Consider the following 26001-nt stretch of genomic DNA (forward strand, 5'->3'; position numbering starts at 1 on the left):
CGTTCTGAAGGCTTCAAGTCCAAGACCAAAGCGCTGGTAGATTCAGTCTGCTGAGGGCTTTTTCCTGGTTCATAGCTGGCACCTTCTTGCTGTGTCCTCACGTAGTGAAAGAGACTGGGCAGGGCGCAGTGGCTCACGCCTGTAATCTCAGCAATTTGGGAGGTCGAAGCGGGGAGGATCAACTGAGGTCAGAAGTTCCAGCCTGAATGACAGAGACTCCTGCTCAAAAATAAAATTTAAAAAAAGTGAAGGCTTAATAAACAAAAGAAAGAGAAAAGAGAATAGCTCTCACTCGTACAGATAGAGAGGGGCTCCCGAGTGGGACCCCTGGTTTCGTGGTGAAATGCATGGGGTTTGATAGACAAGCTTGAGCAGGTGGTGTCTGATTTACATAGGGCCTGAGAGATTAATCGGACCAGGTGTGACGTTTGCACAGCCCACGAAGAAGCTGGCTATCCCACCCTAATCTTTTATTACATAGGTGGGGTCTCTGCCTGGCTGGGACTACATTGCCTGCTTTTTTACTGCACATGTGGGGACAAACAAAAGGGAAGAGGGAACCTCCATGTTGAATATACCCAGCCTCCAGGCATCCCTTTTCTATTGGCACAGATGCCAGCATTTACCTATGCAAGCTTTTAGCTTGCTTGTCTAGGCCTGCACCTTGATGTTTCGGGCTGCTTTCTGTTAGAAAAGAAATGATTTGGGGACGGCTCTTTATTCACAGGAGACCTTAGGAGGGCTCTCTTACCCTCACTGTCTGCCTAAATCATTTCTTTTTAGCTCCCGTATTACAAATACCATCACCTTGGGGTTAAGTTCCAACAGCTGAATTTTGTCGGGACACAAACATTGAATTTACAATACCCATGAAACTGTCTCCGCTTGTATCTTGTCCTAACCAGAAGCTCCCAGGAATATTGCATCTGAAGGAACAACTTTGATAAGGCCTGTGTCCGCGTCCCCACCCACATCTCATCTTCAATGGTAGCTCCTATAATTCCCATGTGTTGTGGGATGGACCCAGTGGGAGATAATTCAATCATGGGGGCGGATTCCTGTAGGGCCCAGCCCTAAGGGGCTTTGCAGGTGTTCTCCTCATGTGTGGAGACGAGAGATTGTAAGAAATAAAGATACAAGACAAAGAGATAAAGAGAAAGCAGCTGGGCCGTGGGGACCACTACCACCAAGACGCGGAGACTGGTAGTGGCCCCGAACGGCTGGACGCGCTGATATTTATCGCATACAAGACAAGGGGGCGGGGTAAGGAGGGTGACATGTCCAGGTGATTAATAAGGTGAAGCAAATCATGTGATCATGGGACAGGGGGCCCTTCCCTTACAGGTAGCCGAAGCAGAGACAGCAGGCAGCATACGTCAATATTTTCTTCTATGCACTTGTAAGAAAGGTCAAAGACTTTAAGACTCTCACTATTTCTTCTACCGCTATCTACTACGAACTTCAAAGAGGAACCAGGGGTATGGGAGGAGCATGAAAGTGGACAAAGAGCGTGACTACTGAAGCACAGCACCACAGGGAGGGTTTAGGCCTCCGGATGATTGTGGACAGGCCTGGATAATATCCAGCCTTCCACAAGAAGCTGGTGGAGCAGAGCATTCCCTGACTCCTCCAAGGAAAGGAGACTCCCTTTCGCGGTCTGCTAAGTAACAGGTGCCTTCCCAGACACTGGCGCTACCGCTTCACCAAGGAGCCCTCAAGCAGCCCTTATGCGGGTGTGACAGAAGGCTCACCTCTTGCCTTGTAGGTCACTTCTCACAATGTCCCTTCAGCACCTGACCCTATACCCACCCGTTATTCCTAGGTTATATTAGCAATGCAACAAAGAGTAATATTAAAAGCTAATGATCAATAATGTTTATAATAATGATTGATAATGTCCACAATCACCTCTATATCTAATTTGTATTACGACTACTCTTATTCCAACTATTTTCTTTATTATACTGAAACAGTTTGTGCCTTCAGTCTCTTGCCTCGGCACCTGGGCCATCCTCCGCCCACAGATTCCCCCATGCTATTCTCGCGGTAGTGAACAAGTCTCACAAGAGCTGACGTCTCTCTAAGGGGTTTCCCCTTTTGCGTGGCTCTCTCATTTCTCTCTCATCTGCCACCATGTAAGATGTGCCTTTCACCTTCCACCATGATTGTGAGGCCTCCCCAGCCATGTGGAACTGGGAGTCCATTATACCTCTTTTTTTAAAAAAATATCCAGTCTCAGGTATGTCTTTATCAGCAATGTGAAAACGGACTAATGCAAACCTCTTTGCTCCCCTCCCCTCACTACACAGCCCCAGGTTGCCGTGTAGAAGCCACATGGGGAGTAGCAAGGTGGGGGAGGAGTGTCTCTCTGTTTTCTTGCCACAGTCATTCTTTTTAAAGCTTGGGAGTTCTTGGTGACCATCTGTCTCACCATGTGGAGGAAGCCAGTCTTTATGGAGAAACACAAAGATGATTCAGGGAGCATCCGGGAAGCGGGAGTGAGTAACAGGGCTTTCAGCTTTTGTTTTCTTGGTTCTAATTGCTTCCAAAGCTCAGCATTCCTTCACTCCCTGCAGTGTTCTCGCTCAATCATTCTTGAACCCCCCCCAAAAAAAACCAAAAACCAAAAAGTCCTCCTTTGATTCTCAGCTATTCTGAGAATGGATTTTGTTTTGATTGAAGAGTCCTGGCAAACAGTATTAAAATGGGTGACCCTAATGGATATCCTTTATGGACATCTATGCTGGGAGTCACACTCATTGAATTACCATAGTGAGGACTCAGCTCTGATTTTTTTTTTTTTTTTTAAAATCTTGCCCAGATTCTTCTCTAAGGGGTCTGGGGACTCATGCCCTACAAACCATAAATTCTCATCAGATGGGTTTTATTTAGCCCTATATATCGTGATGTACTTTACAATCTGACTCTGGCATAACATAACCTAACAAAGAAGAAAATAAAAATATTCTACCCCAAACCATGTTTCTTTGCCATATTTTTAAATGACCCTACAAAGCTGTCCTTTGTTGGGGGGAACATTTGCATACGTAAAGGATCTCTGTTAACCTAGCTCATCTTTTTCCTCCAGGACCTCCCAATCCTGAGGAGAGTAACTGAGAATCTAGCACCTTTGGAAGGTCTGAGTAGGAAGCATTTGCCATCTATTATCTCTAAGGGCAGCCGCTATAAGACTTCAACAGAACCTTGGTCTCCACAGTCTTTTATCTTACCTTGAATATTTTCTGTCTATTAATCCCAGGTCTTTAGACAAACTCAACCAATTGTCAATCAGACAATGTTTTAATTTACCTGAAGCCTGGAAGCCCCCGTCTCCTTCAAATTGTCCAGGCTTTCTGGACCAAACCAATGTATTTCTCAAAAGTGTTTGATGTTTCATGCCTCCCTAAAATGTATAAAACCAAGATGCCCCCCGACCACCTTGGGTACATGTTCTCAGGACCTCCTGAGGGCTGTGTCATGGGCCACGGTCATTATCATATTTGGCTCAGAATAAATCTCTTCCAATATTTTATAGAATTTGATTCTTCTTGTCGACAAGAGTAAGTCTTGATATGTGATTGTTTTCTTTTGGTTAGTATTTGCATTATGTATCTTTTCTGTGTTCATTTTCTTTCTTTCTTTTTCTTTTCTTTCTTTTTTTTTTTTTTTTTTTGAGATAGAGTCTCACTCTGTTGCCCAGGCTGGAGTACAGTGGCATGATCTCAGCTCACTGCAACCTCTGCCTTCCAAGTTCAAGCAATTCTCCTGCCTCAGTCTCCTAAGTAGCTGGGATTACAGGCATGCACCACCATGCCCAGCTAATTTTTGTATTTTTAGTAGAGATGGGGTTTCACCATGTTGGTGAGGCTGGTCTCGAACTCCTGACCTCAAGCGATCCACCTGCCTCAGCCTCCCAAAGTGCTGGGATTACAAGCGTAAGCCACCACGCCCTGCCTATTCATTTACTTTCAACCTTTCCACGCCTTTGTGTCTCTTGGAAACAAAACATTAATTGTTTTACTTCAACCAAACGTTTTCTTCTAACCTGATCCTTTAGTTCATTCACATATAATATTTGTTATTTTCAACGAGTACAACATTCTAGGTTGGGAAGTTGTTTCCTTTCCGTATATCGAAGCCATAATACACTGTTTACTATTTTTGGTGGTTATTTTGATGCTCTAGATCCATGGTCCCCAACCTTTTTGGCACCAGGGGCTGATTTTGTGGAAGACGTGGAGGGGTACGTGGATGTTTTAGGGATAAAACTGTTCCATCTCAGATCATCAGGCATCAGAGTCTCATAAGGAGTGCACAAACTAGATCCCTTGCATGTGCGGTTCACAGTAGGGTTCACGCCCCTATGAGAACCTAATGCTGCCACTGATCTGAGAGAGGCAGAGCCCAGGTGGTAATGTGAGCAATGGGGAGTGGCTGTAAATACAGATGAAGCTTCGCTCACTCACCCCCCACTCACCTCCTGCTGTGCAGCCTGGTTCCTAATAGGCCACGGACCCGGGTAACCCTGCTCTATATAACTGCTATTTCTTTGAACGGTATCTGTCTTTTTCCCTTGGGCTGCTTTACTCTTTTGTCATTGTTTTGGATTTTTTTCTTTTTTTTGGGATGGAGTTTCACTCTTGTTGCCCAGGCTGGAGTGCGATGTTAAAGATCTTGACTCACCACAACCTCCACCTCCCGGGTTCAAGCGATTCTCCTGCCTCACCTCCTAAGTAGCTATGGGCAGCCATAGGTGGTCCCAGAAAAGGCACCACAAGTCCCTACTCCAGGTCTGCGGAAGTGGAACCGGCAGCCCGGCCCCCAGCTTTCAGGCCCTCCCTGGCCTGAAGGTGGGGCCTTATTGGGAACCCACCCCCTTCTGCCCAGGAACCTGTCTGCCTCCTGTTGCCATTAATGGTGCCCAGGCTCAGGCCCTAACTTCTTTGAGAGAGGAGCAGTCATCAAACAACAGGTAGAAGCCAGGCAGCAGGAGGAGGAACTTCCCAGCCTTCACGAGCCTTCCAGGCTCCTAAGAGTGCAGGGATGCCTGAGTCTGAAGATGTGGTCGGCAGCTGCACCTGCCAGGGAGCTTTTGCCTGCTCCACGGAGCAGGAGGCCTGGGCCTCCATGGAGAATGAGTCGCGGTTTGGGTGGCTGCAGCTGCACCCAGGAGGGTAGGGCTTCTGCCCGCTTCCAGAGCCCCAGGAGCACAGGGAGGCTCGGATCCACAGCTGGGGTTTGCACAGCTGAAGCAGCACCCTGGGACCTCCCGCCCCAACTCAGAAGGGGCAGGACTCCCTGCGGCTCCATTGAGTGTATAGTCCCAGCTGGGCCTCCCTGTGGCAGTTGGCGTCATGGCAGCGGCAAGCCATCTGGAGTGGCTGCTGCCATCACCAAAGGCCCAACCTCTACGATCACATTGGATGTTAAGATTTAACATGTGGCCGGGCGTGGTGGCTCATTCCTGTCATCCCAGCACTTTGGGAGGCCAAGGCAGGTGGATCACGAGGTCAGGGGATCAAGACCGTCCTGGCTAACACGGTGAAACCCTGTCTCTACTACAAATACAAAAAATTAGCCAGACGTGGTGGCAGGCGCCTGTAGTCCCAGCTACTTAGGAGGCTGAGCCGGGAGAATGGCGTGAACCTGGGAGGTGGAGCTTGCAGTGAGCCCAGATTCCTCATTGCACTCCAGTTAGGGTGACAGAGCGAGACTCCGTCTCAAAAAAAAAAAAAAAAAAAAAAAAAAAGATTTAACATGTGGCCGGGTGCGGTGGCTCACACCTGTAATCCCAACACTTCAGGAGGTTGAAGCGGGAGGATCATGAGGTCAAGAGATCGAGACCATCCTGGCCAATATGGTGAAAAGCTGTCTCTACTAAATATACAAAAATTAGCTGGGCGTGGTAGCGCTCATCTGTAATTCCAGCTACTCAGGAGACTGAGGTAGGAGAATCGCTTGAACCCAGGAGGCGGAGGTTGCAGCGAGCCAAGATCATGCCATTGCACTCCAGCCTGGGCGACAGAGCAAAACTCCATCTCAGAAAAAATAGAAAAGATCTAACATGTGAATCTGTGGGAAGCAGAGCCATGCAGCACAGGCCCAGGATTTGAAAGTAAACTGAAGAGGCTCAACACATGTGGAGGTGGCTTTGTAAGTGACTTCAGGAAACTAACTGAGGGTCATGTACCAGCAGGAGCAACTTCATAAAGGGGCCATGGAGAACCTGAGTTCCTTGCTATCAAAAAGGAATATATAAATCCCCGTTAGTTCAGAGAAAGTACAGATCATCAGTCTGACGAGGACAGAGCTTAATTATGGGCTGAATTACATCTCAAAATTCATGTGCTGAATCCTAACGCCCAGTAACTCAGAATGTGACTGTATTTGGAGACAAGAGGCCCTTGTGAAAAAAGGAAATTTGGACATAAAAAAGACACTAGGGGCTATGTGCGGGTGGCTCACGCCTGTAATCTCAGCACTTTGAGAAGCCCAGGTGGGCGGATCACCTGAGGTCAGGAATTCGAGACCAGCCTGGCCAACATGGCCAAGCCCCATCTCTACTAAAAATACAAAAATCAACCGGGCGTGGTGGTGTGCGCCTGTAATCCTGGCTACTCGAGAGGCTGAGGCAGGAGAATCGCTTGAACTCAGGAGGCGGAGGCTGCAGTGAGCTGAGATCATGCCATTGCACTCCAGCCTGGGCAACGGAGCAAGATTCCATCTCAAAAAAAAAAAAGAGAGAGACACTAGGATGTGTACATCCAGAGGAAAGACCACGTGGAGACACAGCAAGAAGGCGGCCATCTGCATACAAAGCAGAGAGGGCTCAGGAGAAACTGACCCTACTGGCACCTCTATTTTGGATTTCCAGCCTGCAGAACTGTAGAAAATCCATTTTTGTACCATAAGCCCCCCAGTAGGGGGTATGGCTTCCCTAGCACACTACTGCAGATGGTAAACATATTTTAAACACAATAGTGAGGCCGGGCGCGGTGGCTAACGCCTGTAATCCCAGCACTTTGGGAGGCCAAGGCGAGGGGATCATGAGGTCAGCAGATAGAGACCATCCTTCCTAACACAGTGAAACCCCGTCTCTACTGAAAAAAATACAAAAAACTAGCCGGGCGACGTGGCGGGTGCCTGTAGTCCCACCTACTCGGGAGGCTGAGGCAGGAGAATGGAGTAAGCCCGCACGGTGAAACCCCATCTCTACTAAAAATACAAGAAAAAAAAAAAAGCCAGGCGCGGTGGCAGCGCCTGTAGTCCCAGCTGCTCGGGAGGCTGAGGCAGGAGAATGGCGTGAACCTGGGAGGTGGAGGTTGCAGTGAGCCGAGATCGCGCCAATGCACTCCAGCCTGGGTGACAGAGCGAGACTCCATCTCAAAAAAATAAAAATAAAAATAAAAATAATAGTGATCATTTGTAAAAAAAAAAAAAATTCAAAGAAATATATTTTCTACAGCTTCTCTATATAATACCCTATGTTCCAAAAGTTACCTAGTTTACTTTCTAGAAGACTATAAGAATTTTTCACACACACTGGGGCCTGTCAGAGGGTGGAGGGTGGTAGGAGAGAGAGGATCAGGAAAAATAACCAGTGAGTACTAGGCTTAATACCTGGGCGATAAAATAATCTGTGTATCAGGAAGTAGTAACTACACTAGAAAAAAAAAAGAAATAATCTGTACAACAAACCCCCATGACACGTTTACCTGTGTAACAAACCTGCACATCCTGCACATGTACCCCTGAACTTAAAAGTTAAAAAAAAAAAAAAAAAAGAATTTTTCTAGTACCATACCAGGCGCAGTGGTTCACGCCTGTAATCCCAGCACTTTGAGAGACTGAGGCAGGTAGATTGCTTGAGCCTAGGAGTTCGAGACCAGCGTGGGGGAAATGGCAAAACCCTGTCTCTACTAAAAATACAAAAATTAGCTGGGCGTGGTGGTGCACGCTTGTAGTCTGGGCTACTCTAGAGGCTGAGGCAGGAGGATCGCTGGAGCCCAGGAGGTGGAGGCTGCAGTGAGCCATCATTGCACCACTTGCTGCACTCCAGCCTGGGTGACAGAGTAAGACCCTGTCTCCAACAACAACAACAACAACAACAACAAAAATCTAATGCTATACATCTATTGTTTTCTTCTGTTATGGACATTAGGTTTCTTTGCCTTATTGTTTCAAATTCTTTCGAAGCATTGTTCATCCAATCACGTGAGCACAATAGTTGGTACAAAAAACAGTCATTATTTTGAAAGAGTACCTGATATGAACAGTTCATTCATAAACTTGAGCCTTTTTTTGCTTTTGTTTTTGTTTTTTTGAGACAGAGTCTTGCTCTGTTGCCCAGGCTGGAGTTCAGTGGCACGATCTCAGGTCACTGCAACCTCCGCCTCCTGGGCTCAAGTGATTCTCCTGCTTCAGCTTCCCAAGTAGCTGGGATTACAGGTGCCTGCCACCACGCCTGGCTAAATATTTATTTAATTTATTTTTTGAGATGGAGTTTCACTCTTGTCATCCATGCTGGAGTGCAGTGGCACGATCTCGGCTCACTGAAACCTCCACCTCCTGGGTTCAAGCAATTCTCCTGCCTCAGCCTCCTGAGTAGCTAGCTGGGATTTCAGGTGCCCGCCACCACGCCCGACTAATTTTTGTATTTTTAGTAGAGACAGGGTTTCACCATGTTAGCCAGGTTGGTCTCCAACTCCTGGCCTCAGGTGATCTGCCCCCCTCGGCCTCCCAAAGCGCTGGGATTACAGGCGTGAGCCACCATGCCTGGATGAGGTTTTTTTTTGTTTTTTGTTTTTTGTTTTTAAGACCTCAGGGATGTACATCTAACTGACATTACATCACATTAATCAACAGCTGCAGTTTTTGCAAACTGTGGCTATGACAGTCCTGAACAAGAAGGGTTTCCTGCTTCAGCGGCAGTAACTTTTCTGACTATGGATCATCGTTCCTTCCGTGGCAGATTTTTACAGTTCCTCTAATGCATTTGGGACGACTGTCTCCAAGTAACCTGCAGCTTTCCTCACAACTCCTCACTGTCTCTCCTGCTAAGAACCGTAGCCCTTTTCTGTTGTTTTTAGAACCTTCTGTTACCATATCCATCACTTCCAACTGCCACATCCGTAACGACCACCAGAGGGACTGCCTGAGTTTCTTCCACCAAAACTGCCCCCGATAAACCTGAGCTTTTAAGCAGCATTATATTTAAGCCCTATACAAGTTTAACTTGATCATGTTAAGGTAAACAATCCGTTCAGTCTCACTTTCTTTTTGCATTGATAATGTTAATACTGTCTGATCATTTACTTTCTAAAATCACAAATGCAGCATCAAGTTTTGGCCAGTTTCATTTTCTTAACTTTTATCTTCCACATGGGACATGCTGGGGGAAGAGGCTTAGAATTGTGGAAAGAGGAGAGTCGTCTGCTTTCCGTGTTGCATATAAGGGCAGGTTGCATGACCTTGGGAACATGTGTTAAAATCTCCAGAACTCCCATACCTTTCCTCATGGTGGAGACACAGATCTCGAATAGGGTTGTTGTAGATAGTATGACCAACTGTCTCTGCTTTACCAGGAGTGGTGTGTGCAGGGGCGTGTGTGTGTGTGTATGTGTCTTAGGATGTGGGACTTTCAGTTTTAAAATAGAAATGAGGAATTTCCCAGGACACAGACATTTCAGGGCTAAACCAGAGAAAATCCCGGGCGAACCAGAACAATTTGGTTGCCCTAGTTGTAAGCACATGAGTTGTAAAGATGCAGGTGTGATTATTCCCTTGATTTCAGTAAACAATGTTTTTCTTTTCCCCCATTGCCCTATCACATCCAACTCCTAGATCTAATTCTTTACCTGTGCCCTTGGGCAACATCTAAAGCAAGTCTCATAAATTTTCTTTTTTTCTTTTCTTTTCTTTTCTTTCTTTCTTTTTTTTTTTTTTTTGAGACAGTCTTGCTCTGTTGTCCAGGCTGCAGTGCAGTGGTGCAGTCATGGCTCACTGCAACCTCTGCCTCCCAGGTTCAAGCAATTCTCCTGCCTCAGCCTCCCGAGCAGCTGGGATTACAGGCATGTGCTACCACACCCAGCTAATTTTTGTTATTTTTAGTAGAGACAGGGTTTTGCCATGTTGGCCAGGCTGGTCTTGAACTCCTGACCTTAAGTGATCTGCCCACCTTGGCCTCCCAAAGTGCTAGGATTACAGGCGTGAGCCACCGCGCCCGGCCTTCTTATAATTTTTATAGTCATCTTAGGTCATAAAGACTTCCAGCTGCTTCTTTAAAAAGTCACATACAAGAAAAAAATACAGTGTCAGCTTAGTAATTAAAATCTTTTTGGCAGGTTGCCTGCAAGGTGGAGGGAGCATGGTCAGCTTTTCCTTTATCTCCCCATGTGGAGCTTCTCCCGCTTCCCCCACTCTCTCGCAAGGCTGCGGATCTCTCACCTGCAGTTCCCCTGATGCCTGTAAACGCAGCTCCTCTGCTTGGTCACATTACTGAATCCTTGGGGATCCATCAGTACATTTCCAGCTTCTCTCTGCAGACTTCACCTCCTACCTCCAGGTGGCGCTCCTGCAAAGGAGAAAAGACAGCTCCTGGTACATTCATTCTCCGTCCCCTCTCCCTCTCCCTCTCCCCCTCTCTCCCTCTCTCTCCCCCTCTCTCTCTCTCTCCCCCACTATCCTTTCTCCCTTCTCTCCCTCTCTCTCCCTCCCTCCCTTTCTCTCTCCCTCTCTCTCCCTCCCTCCCTTTCTCTCTCCCTCTCTCTCCCTGTCTCTCCCCCTCTCTCTCTCTCCCTCTCTTTCCCTCCCTTTCTCTCCCTCTCTCTCTCCCCCACTACCCTCTCTCCCCTCTCCCTCTCTCTCCCCCACTCCCCTCTCTCCCTCTCTCTCCCCCACTCCCTTCTCTTCTCTCTCTCCCTTCTCTCCCCCACTCCCCTCTCTCCCTCTCTCTCCCCAACTCCCTTCTCTTCTCTCTCTCCCTTCTCTCCCCTCTCTTCCCTCTCTTCTGTCCCACCCTCTCTCTCTCCCCTCTCTCCCCTCTCTCTCCTCTCTTCCCTCTTCCCTCCCACCCTCTCTCTCTCCCCTCTCTCCCTTCTCTCCCCTCTCTCCCCTCCCACCCTCTCTCTCCAATGAGGAAAGACCCTGTGTTAGTCCCTTCTCGCACTGCTATAAATATCCGAGGCCAAGTGTGGTAGCTTGCGCCTGTAATCTGAGCACTTTGGGAGGCTGAGGTGGGCGGATCTCTTGAGGTCAGGAGTTCGAGACTAGCCTGGTTAACATGGTGAAACTCCATCTCTACTAAAAATACAAAATTAGCCTGGTGTTGGCGCATGCCTGTTGTCCCAGCTACTCAGTAGGCTGAGGCAGGAGAATCACTTGAACCCGGGAGGTGGAGGTTGCAGTGAACTGAGATTGCACCACCGCACTCCAGCTTGCATGACAGTGAGGCTCAGTCTCAAAAAGCAAAACAAAACAAAACAAAAAACAAAAAAAAGAGGTTTAATTGACTCACAGTTCTGCATGGCTGGGGAGGCCTCAGGAAACTTACAATCATGGCAGAAGGGGAAGGAGAAGCAAATATCTTCTTCACAAGGCAACAGGAGCGAGAGAAGAGCAAGCAAAGGAGGAGCTTGCCAAACACTTATAAAACCATCAGATCTCCTGAGAACTCACCTGCTATCACAAGAACAGCATGGTGAACGCCACCTCCATGATCCAATCACCTCCCACCAGGTTCCTCCCCCAACACCTGGGGATTACAATTCAAGATGAGATTTGGGTGGGAACACAAAGCCAAACCATATCAGACCCTGTTCCTCTCTGGGCCCGCCCCTCACCCCACATAACTACTCTGAATCGTCCAGTTGAAGAGACTGTCATCCTCCATCACACACCTGTGGTGGCCAGAGGATGGGACTCACAGCACACCAACAGCTTATGTAAAGAAACACACAGAAACAAACCAAAACAAAAACGCTTCTAATCTCTGGAGACTATTATTCTAAGTGAAGTAGCTCAGGAATGGAAAACCAAACATTGTATGTTCTCACTGATAAGTGGGAGCTAAACTATGAGGACGCAAAGGCATAAGAATGATACAATGGACTTTGGGGACTTGGGGTAAAAGGTGGAAGGGGGGCGAGGGATAAAAGACTACAAATAAGGTGCAGTGTATACTGCTTGGGTGATGGGTGCACCAAAATCTCACACTAAAGAACTTACTCATGCAACCAAACACCACCTGTATCTCGATAACCTATGGAAAAAAAATCTTCTAATTTCAACACTCCTACCTTCAGGTGGACTCACAGGTGTGAGTCACCACGCCCGGGCGCTCTCTCTCCTCTCTCTCGTCTCTCACGTCTCTCTCTTCTCTCTCACCCTCTCACCCCTGTCCTAATTCTAACCTGTCTAATGAAATCAGGTTGCCCTAAACTTCTAGCAGAGAAAGATTAACAACCAGGAACTTGAGGTTCCCTCCACAAAGAAACTTTCCACAGACAAATCGAAAACAGGGAAGTGTAAGGTGATACTTACCCAGAAAAATGAACCTGTGCGCTGATTACAAAAACAGAACCGTCGGGGCGCGGTGGCTCACGCCTGTAATCCCAGCACGTTCGGAGGCAGAGGCGGGCGGATCATTTGAGGTCAGGAGTTTGAGTTTGAGGCCAGCCTGGCTAACGTGGCAAAACCGCGTCTCTAAAATATAAAAATTAGCCAGGCTTGGTGGCGGGTGCCTATAATCCTAGCTGCCCAGGAGGCTGAGGCAGGAGAATCACTTGAATCTGTGGGGCGGAGGTTGCAGTGAGCCGAGATTACGCCACTTCACTCCAGCTTGGGCAAAAGAGGGAGACTGTCTCAAAAAAAAAACAACAAAAAAAAACAACAAAAAAAAGAGAGAACCCCCAGACCTGGAGTGGTGTCTCATGCCTGTATTCCCAGCATGGTGTCTCACTGCAGCCTTGACCTCCCAGGCTCAAGTGATCCTCCCACCTCAGCTTCCCAAGTAGCTGGATGTATAGGCGAATGCTAATTTTTAAAAAATTTTTTGTAGAGATGGGATTTTGCCATGTTGCCCAGGTTGGTCTTGAATACCTGGGCTCAAGTGATCCTTCTGCCTCAGACTCCCAAAGAGAGCTGGGATTATAGGCATGAGCCGCCACACCTGGCCTCCAGAACTGTTTTAAAATAAAAAGGTAAGCCAGGTGAGGTGGTTTGCTCCTATAATCCCAGCACTTTGGGAGGCACAGGTGGGCAGATCACTTGAGGTCAGTGGTTTGAGACCAGCCTGGCCAACATGGTGAAGCCCTGTCTCTACTAAAAATACAAAAATTAGCCGGGCATAGTAGCAGGTGCCTGTAGTCCCAGCTACTTGGGAGGTTGAGGCAGAAGAATTGCTGGAACCCAGGAGGTGAAGGTGGCAGTGAGCCAAGATCGCGCCACTGCAATCCAGCCTGGGCAACACAGCAAGACTTCATCTCAAAAAAATAAATACATAAAAAGTTAATTTTTTGGAAAGGATGAGATAAAAAGCAGACGATGGGCATAGTCTTTCCAAGGCGTCCCTTTCTAACATGAGGAAGCCTCCCATGAGATTTCCACTCACATCTCAAGAAACACGTTTGCATCCAGCCCCTTCCTTAAGTGATCACTAGCACTGGGTGTGAGGTTACCTAACTGGGCGAACAGTGTTTAAACTTTAGCGTGCATCAGAATCACCTGGAGGACTTGTCAAACCATGGGGTGGAGAGGAGGAAAAAGGAAAAGCTCGCCCTCAGACTTTCTGATTCAGTAGGGCTGGCGTGGGTGGGGCTCAAGAATTTGCCTGATAAGCTCCCGGGTAATGCTGACGCTGCTGGTTCAGGGACCACACTTTCAGAACCAGCACGTCACTAAGCCTTAGACTAATCAAGATTCATACCTGAAACTAGAAAAGGGCCAAGTCTCCAAGGAACAAGGGTGGCCAGTTGACACCTGAACAAAATCAGGGTTCTCGGCCAGGCGTGGTGGCTCATGCCGATAATCTCAGCACATTGGGAAGCTAAGGTGGGCGAATCACAAGGTCAGGAGTTTGAGACCAGCCTGAGCAATATGGTGAAACCCCGTCTCTACTAAAAATTCAAAAATTACCTGGGTGTGGTTGTGAGTGCCTATAATCCCAGGTACTTGGGAGGCTGAGGCAGGAGAATTGCTTGAATCTGGGAGGTGAAGGTTGCCATGAGTCGAGATTGTACCACTGCACTCCAGCCTGGGCGACAGAGCAAGACTGCATCTCAAGAAACAAAAACAAAAACAAAATCAGGATTCTCTTAGCAGAGAAGAGTTTGGATTTTCAGAAACAGCTGTCCCTTATATCTTACGATGGCTTTTCTCCTATTCTTTCTGATATTAATAGAATTTTATCAGCTTCCTGGAAAAGTTCCTCCACCACATCTTCTTACTTGTTCATTTTTCTTCAGCTGTATCAATTCTACTGCCCCCCCTTTTTTTTTTTTTTAAGAGACACAGTCTCACCATGTTGCCCAGACTGGTCTCAAATTCCTGGTCTCAAGTGATCGTCCCACCTCAGCCTTTCAAAGTGCTGGGATTACAGGCGTGAGCCACGGCACCCACCCTACTGCCTATTCTATCAGAGGATACTGTTATATATTTTTTACCATCATATATTTTTATACTTTTTATTTCCATAAGCCCCTTGCTTTATGGATAATTGTTCTTATTTCACATTGCTAACATGTGTCCTTATCTTTTTTAGTATGTTTATTTTCTTTTTATTTTTTGAGACAGGGTCTTGCACTGTCACCTAGACTGGAGTGCAGTGGCGCAATCATAGCTCACTGCAGCCTTAACCTCCCAGGCTCAAGCAATCCTCCTGCCTCAGCCTCCCAAGTAGCTGGGGCCACATGTGTGCACCACCCACGGTGGGCTTTTTTTTTTTTTTTTTTTTTTTTTTTGGTAGAGATGGGAATCTCGCTATGTTGCCCAGGCTGGCTTTTTTGAGAAGTACATTTCTGATGCTTATTATAAATTCTTGAACTATCTGACACCTCCTCCCCCGCAAAAAAAAACCTCTCATTGCTTCACCACACCAAGCAACTGACAAAGCTTTATATTCAAATCCTCAGGGAGAACATCCAGTTTTAAAACATGGCTGCAAGTTGTTAGACATTCTCCCTTCTTTTTTTTTTTTTTTTTTTTTTTTGAGATGGAGTTTTGCTCCTGTCGTCCAAGCTAGAGTGCAATGGCACGATCTCGGCTCACTGCAACCTGTACCTCCCAGGTTCAGGCGATTCTTCTGACTCAGCCTCCAGAGTAGCTGAGATTACAGGTATGCGCCACCATGCCTGGCTAACTTTTTTTTTTTTTTGTATTTTTAGTAGAAACAGGGTTTCACCATGTTAGCCAGGCTGGTCTCAAACTCCTGACCTCAGGTAATCGACCTGCCTCAGCCTCCAAAAGAGCTGGGATTACAGGCGTGAGCCACCGCACCTGGCTGACATTCTCCCTTCTCCAGGTGCAGTCCATAGCTCCTTCCTCTCAAATATTGGTGAGTCCCTGACTGCTTCGACTGATAGAGTCAGAATAGACACCGTCTCTACATTAAAAGTAAAAATAAAAATCATCTGGGAGTGGTGGCATGTGCCTGTAGTCCCAACTATTTGGGAGGCGGGGGCAGGAGGATCTCTTGAGTCCAGGAGGTCAAGGCTGCAGTGAGCACACCACTGCACTCCAGCCTAGAGGCAACTTATGAGTCTAGATCATAAAAGGTGATTCGCCTTCTGCCTTCTTTGCTGAACCAAACATCATACAGGAAGTCTGCCTGTCCTGAGGCCACCATGCTGTGAGGAAGCCCAAGTCACACAGAGAGGCCACGTGTGGGCACTCGGGTCAGCTGTCCTCCAGCTGCGCACAGTCTTGGAGTCATCCAGCCCAAACACCGAACATGTGAATGAAGAAGCTCCCCGATCCTCCAGATAATTCAAACACCCTCCATTCCAGTCTTCCCAGCTGAGGCTGCAGATAAAACCACTGCTGCTGTACTCTGTCCAAATTCCTGACTGCTAGAATCTACGAATATAAATAAACTATAGTCGGGCATGGTGGCTCATGCCTATAATCCCAGCACCTTGGGAGGCCAAAGCAGGTGGGTCACCTGAGGTCACGAGTTCGAGACCAGTCTGGCCAACAAGGTGAAACCCCATCTCTACCAAAAATACAAAAATTAGCTGGGCGTGGTGGTGCGTGCCTGTAATCCTAGCTAGCCAGGAGGCTGAGGCAGGAGAATTCTGCTTGAGCCTGGACGACAAAGCGAGACTCTGCCTAAAAAAAGAAAAAAAGAAAGAAAAAAAAGAAAGAAAGAAGGAAACTATAAATAGCAGTTGTTTTTTGCCACTAAGTTTGGGGTGACTGGCTATAAGTCAGTAGGTAACCAGAACAGAGAAGCCGCCTTGAGAGAGGAAAATTGTCCTAATTTAAAGGGATGACGCCTTTGTTCTGTGGCCCCAGCTCTAGGTCCAAGCTGCTGCTGTCATTTTCGCCGCTAGGTGGCGGCTCATGACTGTTTCCAGCCAAAGGCAGGGCAGCAAGAGGGGAAGTTAATTTCTCTCCCAGCCTCACCAGCTGCCTTGGCCTTCAGCCTGGTGCCTAAGTACATCAGTCAAGCACGACGATTATTATTTCCTTGCAGAAACCCAACCTCACCCTACCTCTCCACACACTCATACCCTCGTTTCCAGCCTCAAGCCTTTTGCTGGAGTCCATGAAGCGCCCTCAGAGAGGCTGCAGACACGGGGGCCCCTTAGCCCAGTTCCTGAGACCCTAGTTCAGTCTGCAGCTTGAGAAAGAAGTGGGGAGCTAGGGAGGCCACGCTCCCTCCTCTCCGGTCTTCTACCCCACGGCTGGTCTTTTGCTGACGTTTCAGGAAATGAAATGCAGTTCATTGCAACATCATGCACTGTTTCCCCCTCCCCAACAATATGAAATTTAATTTGTTTAAGCATTACTAATTTATTTTTTAATGAGAAAATAAAAATTGTATGTATTTATGGTGTACAACGTGATGTGTGGAAACAGTATACATTGTGAAAAGGCTAAATTGAGCTAATTCACGTATGCATTACCTCACATTTATTTGTGTGTGTGTGTAAGAACACTTACAATCTACTCACTTAGGAAGGGTCAAGAACACAGCACGTCCTTATTAACTAAAGCCCCTCTGTTTCAGCGTCATCCTCTTAAAGCCCATCCCCTCCTGGGCTTCCCTCACTGTGAGTCTACAGCTGACACCACAAAAAATTCAGGCCATCAAGTTCTAACTCATAAAATAGAATTACCATGGGATCCAGCAATTCCATTTCTGGGGAGATACTCAAAAGAATTCCAAGCAGCGTCTTGAGGAGGTATGTATTTTTGTTTGTTTATTTGTTTTGAGATGGAGTGTCACTCTGTCACCCAGGCTGGAACGCAGTGGCGTGATCTCAGCTCACTGCAATCTCTGCCTCCCGGGTTTAAGCAATTCTCCTGCCTCAGCCTCCCGAGTAGCTGGGACTATAGGCACTGAACACCATGCCCAGCTAATTTTTGTATTTTTAGTAGAGATGGGGTTTCGCCATGTTGACCAGGCTGGTCTTGAACTCCTGACTTCAGGTGATCTGCCTGCCTCGGCTTCCCGAAGTATTGGGATTACAGGCATGAATCACTGCCCCCGGCCTATCTGTGTATTTATTTTTGAGACAGGGTCTCTCTCTGTTGCCTGGTGAGTAGTGCAGTGGTGCGATCTCAGCTTACTTATTGCAGCCTCGACCTCCTGGGCTTGAGTGACCCTCTCACTTCAGCCTCCTGAATAGCTGGGACTACAGGCATGCACTACCAAGCCCAGCTAATTTTAATTTTAATTTTAATTTTATTTTACTTTTGTAGAGACGGGGTTTCACCATTTTGCCCAGGCTAGTCTTGAACTCCTGGGTCCAAGTGATCCACCCTCCTTGGCCTCCCAAAGTACTGGGATTACAGGTATGAGCCACCACTCTCGACCTGAAGAGATATTTATACGTTGATGTTCTTAACAGCATTATTTACAAAAACCAAGAAATGGAAGCAGTGTAAGTGCCATCAGTGAATGAATGCAAAATGATCCAAAGAAAATGTGGGATCTACATAAATGGACAAGCATTCAGCCTGCGAGAGGAAAGAGACTCTGACATGTACCTGTGGGAGGCCAACACTTGTTACCAAGAGACCTGATCAATGAAGAACCTTGAACAGCAACCCCGGAATCACTGGTTTGGGGCTTTTAAAGAGTGGGTGACAGTGTGGACCTTGCCTTCGTCAGCTTTGAATCTTCGAGGAACTGAGCACGGGATTATGGTCTGAGAATCGGGAGACAGACTCCTGGGCAGCTTCCCTGTTCTGAGCAAGCCACTGCCCTTCCCTGGAACTGTCTTATGTATCCAGTGATTTCACAAATATTTGCCGAGCACGCACTATGGACCAGGCATTTTGAAAAGGCTGTTACTGTTGGTCAGGCGCAGTAGCTCACGCCTATAATCCCAGCACTTTGAGAGGCTGAGACGGGCGGATCATCTGAGGTCGAGAGTTTGAGACCAGCCTGGCCAACATGGTGAAACCCTGTCTCCACTAAAAATACAAAAACTAGCTGGGCGTGGTGGCGGACACGTGTAGTCCCAGCTACTCGGGAGGCTGAGGCACGAGAATCACTTGAACCTGGGAGGCAGAGGTTGCAGTGAATTGAGGTCACACCACTGCACTGCAGCCTGGGTGGGGTGACAGAGTGAGGCTCCATCTGAAAGAAAAAAACAACAAACTAAGGCCGGGCGCGGTGGCTCAAGCCTGTAATCCCAGCACTTTGGGAGGCCGAGACGGGCGGATCACAAGGTCAGGAGATCGAGACCATCCTGGCTAACACGGTGAAACCCCGTCTCTACTAAAAAATACAAAAAAATAGCCGGGCGAGGTGGCGGGCGCCTGTAGTCCCAGCTACTCGGGAGGCTGAGGCAGGAGAATGGCGTAAACCTGGGAGGCGGAGCTTGCAGTGAGCTGAGATCCGGCCACTGCACTCCAGCCTGGGCGACAGAGCGAGACTCCGTCTCAAAAAAAAAAAAAAACAAAAAAAAAAAAACAACAAACTATAGATCGTAATGAGAGACCTGCTAGAAATCAACAGAGGGATACAATGTAACATAATGAGTGTATGGAAGGTGGGTCTTTCCTTTGGGAAGTGGGTAAGGGAAGACTTGGAGGAAAATATGTTGCAGCTGAGAATTAAAGACAGTGAAGTATGTAGCCATGAGAAATGCAAAGGGAATGACATTCCGGGGAGAAGGCATAGCGCAGGCAAAGGCCCTGGGGCAGGTGCAAGCCCGGCCCACGGTAGTTCCAAGAATGGACACAGGCCAGCGTGGCTGAGGCAAAGTGAGCCAGCCAGAGAACAACAGGAGAAGGGAGGGCCCGGATCATGCAGAACTTTGCAAGTTGCCGTAAGAAGGGCCCAGTGGCTCATGCCTGTAATCCCAGCACTTTGGGAGGCCAAGGCGGACGGATCACCTGAGGTTGGGAGTTGGAGACCAGCCTGACCAACATGGAGAAACCCCATCTCTACTAAAAATACAAAATTAGCCGGGCGTGGTGGCACATGCTGGTAATCCCAGCTACTTGGGAGGCTGAGGCAGGAGAAGCGCTTGAATCTGAGAGGCGGAGGTTGCAGTGAACCAAGCTCGTGCCATTGTACTCCAGCCTGGGCAACAAGAGCGAAACTCTGTCTCAAAAAAATAAAAGAAGTTTGAGTGTGTGTGTGGGTTGGTTTTTTTTTTTTTTTTTTTTTTTTTTTTTTTTTTTTTTTTGAGACTGAGTCTCACTCTTCTGTTGCCCAGGCTCTAGAGTGTGTGGTAGCATAATCTCAGCTCACTGCAACCCCCGCCTCCTGGGTTCAAGCGATTCTCCAGCCTCAGCCTCCAGAGTAGCTGTGATTACAGTCATGCGCCACCACGCCCAGCTAATTTTTGTATTTTTAATAGAGACAGGGTTTCACCATGTTGGCCATGCTGGTCTCCAACTGCTGACCTCAAGTGATCGGTCCGCCTTGGCCTCCCAAAGTGCTGGGATTGCAGGGGTGAGCCACCGCACCTGGCCTAAAAGTTTGAATTTTTATCCAAATGGAAAAGGAAGTACAAGGTGGAAAATGCCTTCGTAACACTGATACGGGATTAAGCCCTCCCTATCTTGTGGCTTTGCAAGCCTCACATTTCAACGCTCTTGTTTGTCCTTGCACGGCAAATGAGTAGGCAGTGAATAATTTTTAGGTTGATTTGTCAGATTCTGTGCAGTTCCCCTGCTCCGTCCACAACCTCACAAGGATTGTGTCACATCAGTTAAGAGCAACAGGAGGGGAGGGGCTGCGAACAGGGCGGGTCCTCAGGCTCGCTGGCACCCTCTGGTCTGACTCATTGTTTCTCACCTAGATGATCACAATAGCGTCCTAAACCATTTCCCTGCTTCTACCTTCATTTCCCGCCTTGACCATCTGCTCTCAACGTAGCAGACAGAGGGATTCTTTTAAAATAGAATTGCTAGACTTGGGAAATTAAAATACAGGATGCCCAGTTAAATGTAAAGTTTTAGATAAACAAAAAAAATGTTGAATATAAGTATATCTCATGCAGTTTGGGGGCCGTTTAGACATTTTATTCATTGTTCATCTGAGTTTTGAAATCAACTGGGCATCCTGCATTGAATCTGGCAACCCTATTTTAGTTTAATTTTTATTTTATTTTATTTTTTTTTTGAGGCAGGGTCTGTTGCCCAGGCTGGAATGCAGGGGTGAGATCATGGCTCACTGCAGCCTCCAGGCTCAAGTCATCCTCCCATCTCAGCCTCCTGAGTAGTTGGGACTACAGGTATGCACCACGATGCCTGGCTAAACTGCAATGAAATATTTATCCTCTCACCCCAGTTAAAATGGTTTATATAGGCCTGTAATCCCAGCACTTTGGGAGGCTGAGGCAGGCAGATCACCTGAGGTCAGGAGTTCAAGACCAGCCTGGCCAACATGGTGAAATCCCATCTCTACTAAAAATACAAAAATTAGCTGGGCATGGTGGTGCGTGCCTGTAATCACAGCTTCTCAGGAGGCTGAGGCAGGAGAATCGCTTGAACCAGGGAGGCAGAGGTTGCAGTGAGCCAAGATCACGCCACTGTGCTCCAGCCTGCGCGACAGTGAGACCCTGTCTCAAAAGAAAAAGAAAAAAGTGACTGTGGCAAAGAAGGGCCTTTCTCAAAGACATTGCTTCATCTATAACCACAAGCGTCAGTTCTTTACTGCACTCCACCCCTTGGTGGAGTAACTTATCAAGATGGGCTCAGTTTTGAAGAACTGATTACCTAAACAAAAAAGTTATTTAGTTACCTTGCATAACAGGAAGATTTCGTGCAAAAACTCGAGCATGTTGTTAAGAGCCAAGCCCTTTCTGTTTTCCCACTCATGTCTTCAATGTTTGGCCTGTTGCCTCCTGGTCACCCATGACCCGGGGCAGCTCCACTCATCATGTCCTGTCCAGACAATGCTCAAGGGTAAGGCAACAGCTCAACAGCTCCCTTCTCCCCTTCTATCTTCCTTGTTTTGTTTTTGAAGACAGGGTCTCTCTCTGTTGCCCAGGCTGGAGTGCAGTGGTGCAATCTCACTCCGCCTCCCAGGTTCAAGTGATTCTCCTGCCTCAGCCTCCCAAGTAGCTGAACTTATAGGCACCTGCCAACATGCCCAGCTAATTTTTGTATTTTTAGTAGAGATGGGGTTTCACCATATTGGCCAGGCTGGTCTTATACTCCTGACCTTGTGATCCACCCACTTCAGCTTCCCAAAGTACTGGGGCTACAGGTGTGAGCCACTGCACCTGGCCTCCTTCTATCTTCTTATCAGGGAGTGATACCCATTTCAGAACTTCCTCATGCTGACTTCTCTTCATTTTGTAGTGGTCCTAAACTATTCTTTACCCATGCCTAGACTTTATTTTTGCTGTGGTAAAATTTTACCATTACATAAAGCAAAATTTCACCATTCTAACTATTTTTAAAATGTACAATACTTGCTGATACTAAGTACATAAGTACATCCACAATGTTGTGTAAGCATTGCCACTATCTAGTATTAGAAAAGAAAAAAAATTTTTTTGAGATGGAGTCTTGCACTGTTGCCCAGGCTGGAGTGCAGTGGCACGATCTCGGCTCACTGCAACCTCCACCTCCTGGCTTCACACCATTCTCCTGCCTCAGCCTCCAGAGCAGCTGGGACTACAGGCGCCCACCACCACGCTCGGCTAATGTTTTGTACTTTTTTTTAGTAGAGACAGAGTTTCACCATGTTAGCCAGGATGGTCTTGATCTCCTGACCTTGTGATCCACCTGCCTCAACCTTCCAAAGTGCTGGTATTACAGGTGTGAGCCACCGCGCCTGGCTTTTTTGTTTGTTTGTTTGTTTGAGACAGGGTCTCACTCTGTCTCCCAGGCTGGACTGCAATCACAGCTCACTGCAGCCTTGACCTTCTGGGCTCAAGTGATCCTCCCACCTCAGCCTCCCAAGTAGCTGAGACCACAGGCATGCACCACCATGCCTAGTTAATTTTTTTTTTTTTTTTTAAGGGAACTGGCTTTCACCATGTTGCCCGGGCTGGTCTTGAACTCCTGAGCTCAAGTGATCTGCCTACCTTGGCCTCCCAAAGTGCTGGGATTACACGTGTGAGCCCCAGCGCTTGGCCTAGTGTCAGAAATTTTTAATGACTCCAAAAGAAAATCTCTCAGATGAGGCATTTAACAAATGTTCGCTGTTGTTATTATCAGTAGTAATAGTAATAGGAGAAGGAGGAAGAGGAAGAAGAAAAGGAAGAATGAGAAGTAAAAGGAGGAGGAGGGAAGGATGAGAGGGAAAGCGAAAAAAGAAAAAAGAGGAGGAAAAGATGACAAGCAAAAGGGAGGGGAGAAGAGAGAGGGAGAGGGGAAGAGAGAGAGAGAGAGAGAGAGAGAGAGAGAGAGAGAGAGAGAGAGAGAGAGAGAGAGAGAGAGAGAGAGATGGGCTGTGTCCAGAGGCTCTGGGGAGCCGGGATGAGAAATTCCTCAGAAGCCGACAATCTGGGCACCCTTGTCATCTCCTATCTTGCCTGCTAGGCTCAGCCCTGCTCACATTCCTTCTGCTAGGAAACCACCCAGGGACTTGCTCCTGTCTGCCCTAACACCACTGTTGCCAGGCAACCTTCTACTACTTCTCCAGCTGTCAACCTTCATGAAGCATTGGGCCTCTTTCCAATTCTGGCTAAAGTCAGAACCCTCAGAAGACAAATTGAGGAAGGAGAGATGTCATGAGAGGTTATAAAATTAAAATAGGCCAGATGTGGTGGCTCATGTCTGTAATTGCAGCACTTTGGGAGGTCGAGGTGGGCAGATCGCTTGAGCTCGGGAGTTCAAGACTAGCTTGGGCAACATGGTATAATCTCATCTCTATAAAAAAATTTAAAATTAGCCTGGTGTGGTGGTATGTGCCTGTAATCCCAGTTACTCAGGAGGCTGAGGCAGGAGAATCACTTGAACCCGGGAGATGGAGTTTGCAGTGAGACAAGATCATGCCACTGCACTCCAGCCTGGGTGAAAGAGTGAGACCCTGTCTCAAAAAAGTTAATTAATTTAATTAAAATAGCTTGCTGTTTGAACACTCATACTTAGCACTGTGCATCTGAATCAGCAGCGGCTAATTTTTTTTTTTTTTTGAGACAGAGTCTGACTCTGTCACCCAGGCTGGAGTACAGTGGTGTGATCTCGGCTCACTGCAAACTCCACCTCCTGGGTTCAAGTGATTCTCCTGCCTCAGCCTCCCGAGTAACTGGGATTACAGGCACATACCACCATACCCAGCTAGTTTTTTGTATTTTTTGTAGAGACGATGGCCAGGCTGGTCTTGAACTCCAGACCTCATGTGATCCACCCTCCTTGGCCTCCCAAAGTGCTGGGATTACAGGCGTGAGCCACCATGCCCGGCCTCCTCTGAGACCTTCTAATCTCCTTTAGTTCAAATACTCCACCTGACAAACGTCATACTTATTTCGGGAGTATTGTTTTCTGAGCCCCAACAAGGCATTGTTTCATAGGATGATGTGATTCCAGTCATCTGTCTTTGCGGGGTCTGTACTTCCTTCTCCCACTTCTGATACGTCTACGTTATATCTCTGCCTTCTCCTCTCTCCGGTCTCTCCCCACCCAGAACTGAAGCCTGAACTGGCTGTGGGGGGACCACTTGGAGTGTGGTCAGGGAGGGTTTAGGGGAAAATTGCCAACTCCCTTTTCTCTTGAGTCTCTGGCTTTGAACCTTCCCTTCCCTGACCCCAGGTAAGAGTTTTCAGAATGAAGACCCCACTGGACAAAGAGCCATTCCTGCTAGGTGCGGTGGTTCATGCACCTGGCAACCCGAGGCAGGAGGATCATATGAGCCCTGGTGTTTGAGACCAGCCTGGGCAACACAGTGAGACCCTGTCTCTATTTATTTATTTATTTATTTATTTATAATAAAGAGTGGCCAGGTATGGTAGCTCATGCCTGTAATCCCAGCATTTTGGGAGGCCAGGGTGAGTGGATTGCTTGAGACCAGAAGTTCAAGACCAACCTGGGCAACATTGGGAGATCCCCATCTCTACAAAAAATACAAAAAGTTAGCCGGGTGTGGCTGTGTGTGCCGGTGGTCCCAGGTATTTTTGGGGCTGAGGCATGAGAAACGCTTGAACCTGGGAAGTCGAGGCTGCAGTGAGCCGTGATTGTGCCATTGCACTCCAGCCTGGGGGACCGAGTGAGACTCCATCTCAAGAAAGAAAGAAAGAGAGGGAGGGAGGGAGGGAGGGAGGAAGGAAGGAAGGAAGGAAGGAAGGAAGGAAGGAAGGAAAGAAAAGAAAGAGCCATTCCCCCAAGACCAGCCATCCCCACCACCCCCATGGCAGACGTCTCTTGAGGCTTCCCTGACCTGGCTGGGAACAAAGTCAAACAACAACAACAAAAAAGAATTGCGGACTATCTTGTCTCCTGGCGCTTACCTCGGTTTATAATTGCATGCTCATTACTTCAGTGATGTGATTAGTATCTGTTTCCAGCAGCAGGCTGTCAGCTCACCAGGGGTCCCTGTTTACTCTCTAAGTGCCACTTGATGAAAAATAACAGCAAAGGCAGATCAAGCTGCGACCACATGCCAGGCGGTCTCCTGGGAGCTTTGCAGGGCTTATGATGGCGTTTACTACCGACGGTGACTCCTGGGAGCAGGTGCAGGGTTGAGCTCATGTACCGTCTTTAGGGATGAAGAAACCAAGACAGAAAGAGGTGAAGCTGTTGCTCCAGCTGTAAGTCGGGGAGCTGGGGTTTCACACCAGCCTGGCTCCCAGGTGGCCAGGCACTGCAGGACACTTCTACTTGTTGAATGGAGGAATGCAGAATTAGAAACAAAAATCGCATAGTCAGCCAGGTGCAGTGGCTCACGCCTGTAACCCCAGCACTTTGGGAGGCCGAGGTGGGTGGATCACTTGAGGTCAGGCATTCAAGACCAGCCTGGCCAACATGGTGACACCCCATCTCTACTAAAAATACAACAATTAGCTGGGTCTGGTGGTGCACACCTGTAATCCCAGGTAGTGAAGAGGCTGAGGCACAAGAATTGCTTGAACCTGGGAGGCGGAGGTTGCAGTGAGCTGAGATCGTACCGCTGCACTCCAGCCTGGGCGACAGAGTGAGACTGTAAAGTAACAAATAAAACTAAAATCACATGATCGTCTCAACAGATGCAGAAAAAGCATTTTGATAGGGGAGGGGGGCAGAGAACTGCTGGGTAGAAAAGGGCAGGGTCTCTGGCGAGGGCTCCACCCTGGGGCCTGTGCCCATGGACCTAAATTAGAACAGGCATTTCCCAAGGTGCTGGAATTACAGGCGTGAGCCACCACACCTGACCAGAAAACATAATTTAAA

The 26001-nt window shown here is 47.8% G+C and overlaps 1 protein-coding gene across 11 annotated transcripts in view; it reads right to left on the minus strand.

The window, feature by feature from the left end:
* The window catches only part of CACNG6 (calcium voltage-gated channel auxiliary subunit gamma 6), a 57466-nt gene that overhangs the window by 9865 nt on the left and 21600 nt on the right, over positions 1-26001 (minus strand). For 10 of the 11 annotated variants that reach the window (XM_073015995.1, XM_073015989.1, XM_073015991.1 and 7 more), the window contains 7 exons: positions 25656-25771; positions 25083-25448; positions 14134-14275; positions 12541-12702; positions 11677-11752; positions 10447-10573; positions 1-219 (listed from right to left, as the gene is read on the minus strand). The gene's annotated coding sequence lies outside the window, so the exon portion shown is untranslated. The remainder of the gene's footprint in view (positions 220-10446; positions 10574-11676; positions 11753-12540; positions 12703-14133; positions 14276-25082; positions 25449-25655; positions 25772-26001) is intronic. The other variant, XM_073015990.1, reaches the window with a different exon arrangement.

Source organism: Chlorocebus sabaeus, chromosome 6 (assembly GCF_047675955.1).
Source record: "Chlorocebus sabaeus isolate Y175 chromosome 6, mChlSab1.0.hap1, whole genome shotgun sequence".
NCBI classification, from domain to species: domain Eukaryota; kingdom Metazoa; phylum Chordata; class Mammalia; order Primates; family Cercopithecidae; genus Chlorocebus; species Chlorocebus sabaeus.